We start from the raw sequence: 3,183 nt of genomic DNA, 5'->3' as shown, positions 1-3,183 counted from the left end.
TCGGCGCGCTCCTCTCCCTTGGCGTTCCGGCCGACAACAAGGGGCGGGTAATTATGTTCCGGCTTCGCCTGAAGCATAGCCGCTGCCTCCAGACGACTCCACCCCCCAGAGATTCTGGTCCCAGAGGTGGAGTCAACTGAGGTCAGCGAGGGTGCGGCGCAGAGGGTGGGGGGACCCTGATCTGAGAGCTGAGTGGAGGAAGCGATCGACTGTGCAGATGCTGCTGATGAAGCGCAGAACTGACCCCAGAGTGCGGGGGAGAAGAGCTCGACTCTCGGTGATGAACGGTCGCAGCGTTCATCATCGTATTCTCAAAATGACCCATGGCCGCCAAGGAGGTTAAAAAGCAAAATTGCCATGGGCATGCAGTTCAATAAATTAGTATTTCTTTTCAGTCTCTGTTTTTGACGAAGAGTCAAAACATAAGCCATGTATGTTTCATATATCCAAAATGGCCTGAGAGATTGAAAAAAAAGATGCAAGAGAGAGACGTGGCTTTTTCCGCCCCTTATGAAGGCAGTGAACAGTGGCCCAGAAGAGATGAGGGGTTCCACAATCTGGAAGGCCATGAGTCGTGGGGGGGGGGTGGAAAAAATGCCGGCCTTTAGATCACATGGAAACCTCTAGCATAGAATCCCACAGTGTCGATTGAATAGCGTGTGTGTGTGCGCCAAGTCGCTTCAGTCGTGTTCGACTCTTTGAGACCCTATGAGTCCTACAGGTTCCTCTGTTCATGGGATTCCCCAGGCAAGAATACTGTAGTAGGTAGACATACCCTCTTCCAGGGGATCTTCCCAATCCAGGGATTGAACCCCGCCCCACGTCTCCTGTGTCTCCTGCATTGGCAAGGCGGTTCTTTACCACTAGCGCCACCTGGGAAGCCCTCCGTTGAATATTAACATTAACATTTTCCCTGCCACTTCAAAAAAGAATCAAGATTGCTAGGGGATTTTTTTTTTTTTTGTGATGCTGTAAACGTTGAGCTGATCTTACTAAGATCCACTAACCCTGGCAGAACCCTTATGACAATGCTAAATACAGTACACTCCGGGATGCTTTCCTTTTTTTTTTTCCTTCTGCCTACAAGAAACACACTCTATTGTTTGGCTGTGAGGTTGTTTGTTTTTTTTTCCAGTTGTGTTGAAATGTAATTGACAGCATTAAGTTTAAGGTGTGCAGTGTAGTGATTTGACTCACATACGTTATGAAATGATTACCACAATAAAGATAATTAATAGAGTAGTTCTAACTGGCTCAAATTAAACTGTAAGAGAACTTCAGTACATTCTAAGAAAAATAAAATAGACCTGTCATTTGAAAAACCATACCTTGTGCAACTGTCCAGAGCAATCATTTATGACAGCAACAAAAGCATGGCCTAAAAGAAAATGTTTTCCTCCTCCTTTTCTCTGGTGTCGATTCACTGGTCATTTTCTTCCCTGCCCCCTTGAAATGCACTTTCTAGAGCCGAACGCCTTTGGCAAGAGGTGGTAAATCAACTGAAAGAGGTCCAGATATACATCAGTGACATTATCCTAAATATCTCATGAAATTCTACACTAATTGACTCGACAAGCCTGCCATGAAAATGAAAAAAAAAAAAAATCATTCTATTTTCCAGTTACTGACTGCTGCATAACACACCACCCCCAAAATTTAACTTAATGGCTTAAAACAGCAATTTATTACCTTTCATGGTTCTGTGGTTGACTGGGCTGAGTTGGGTGGTTCCTGCTTGAGGTCTCTCATGTGGTCGAAGTCAGATAGCAGTTAGTCTGAACTGGATGTCCAAAACAGTTTTTCATTCATATATTTGATGGCTTAGATGGAATAACTGAAAGATACAGGCTGACTGGGCAATTCTCCCCCACCCCACTCTGTCCACATGGCCTCTGAGATATAGCAGAATATGCCAGCCCAAAATATGCCCCTTTGGTATAAGGATTAATTTGAGCTGTAACCATTTAAGAAGCAGCAAATACACACACACACACACACACACACACACACACACACCCCCAACCTCTCAGCCCTCCCTGTGTTTGCTCAAAAGCAGGATATAAATTTGCAAAGATGTCCCCTCCCTCCTCTACCAGGAAGGACAAAAACTAATCACTGAAAGACAACTCTAGACCCTTGTTGGCCCAGAGATGGCTCAAAAGGAATCCATATAACCAACTTTACTCACTAACCTCTATCTTTCATTAGTTCCCATGTATATTTTCCTTCTTATAATATGCTGCCCTAGAAATCATTTGCTATGATTTTGTCCCATCTCTAAAAATGTATTGCTTTTTGTTACGATGCTCTGTAACCCAGAATTATAACCACTCTTTTGAGTTACTCATCTCTGAGTGCTCCCGTATGTATGCATGATGGGTGTTAACAAATTTCTGTTTTTCTCTTTTTAACCCATGTTTTGTCAGTCTTATTTACAGAGGCCCAGTCAATGAAGCTATGATGGATAGATGAAAAACAGATCCTTTTCCTTCCCTCTACCTCTCTACTTGGCTAGCTTGGGCTTCCTCACAGCATGGCACCTTAGGGCATTGGAATTTCTTACATGGTAGCTGGCTTGCCTTGCAATGAGGATTCCACAGATGTGGGCTAAAGTTACACAGTTTTTTATGACCTAGCATTGGAAGTCACCTAGCATCACTTCTATGATATTCTATCGGTAAAAAAAAAAGAGTTGCAGGGCCAGCCCATGTTCTAAGGGAGAGAACTATGCATGTGCGTGCTAAATTACTTCACTCATGTCCGTCTCTTTGCGACCCTTCAGACTGTAGCCTGCCAGGCTCCTTTCTCCATGGGATTATCCAGGCAAGAATACTGGAGTGGGTTGCCATGTCCTCCTCCAGGGGATCTTCCTGATCAAGGATCGAACCTGTGTCTCCTGCACTGACAGGTGAATGCTTTACCACTGAACCACTGGAGGGAATTACATTTCCCTTCAAATTCCAGGATTCATTGCTTATTCCAGGAGGCAGGATCATCTTCGAAGACTTGCTACCACATCCAAGCACATTTTTAATTAAGTCCATTCACCTTACCAGTATGTTCTGCTGGGTTTCCCCCACCCCCCATTTCCAACCATCCTGATGGTCTTTTAAAGACTTCATATTTCAATCTATATAGAATTTTGTACCCTTCTGGGTGCAAAAAATTTGCATTGCCAGCTCC

Source organism: Muntiacus reevesi, chromosome 11 (genome assembly GCF_963930625.1).
Source record: "Muntiacus reevesi chromosome 11, mMunRee1.1, whole genome shotgun sequence".
NCBI lineage: Eukaryota > Metazoa > Chordata > Mammalia > Artiodactyla > Cervidae > Muntiacus > Muntiacus reevesi.
Note: the sequence above shows the minus strand (reverse complement) of the source record.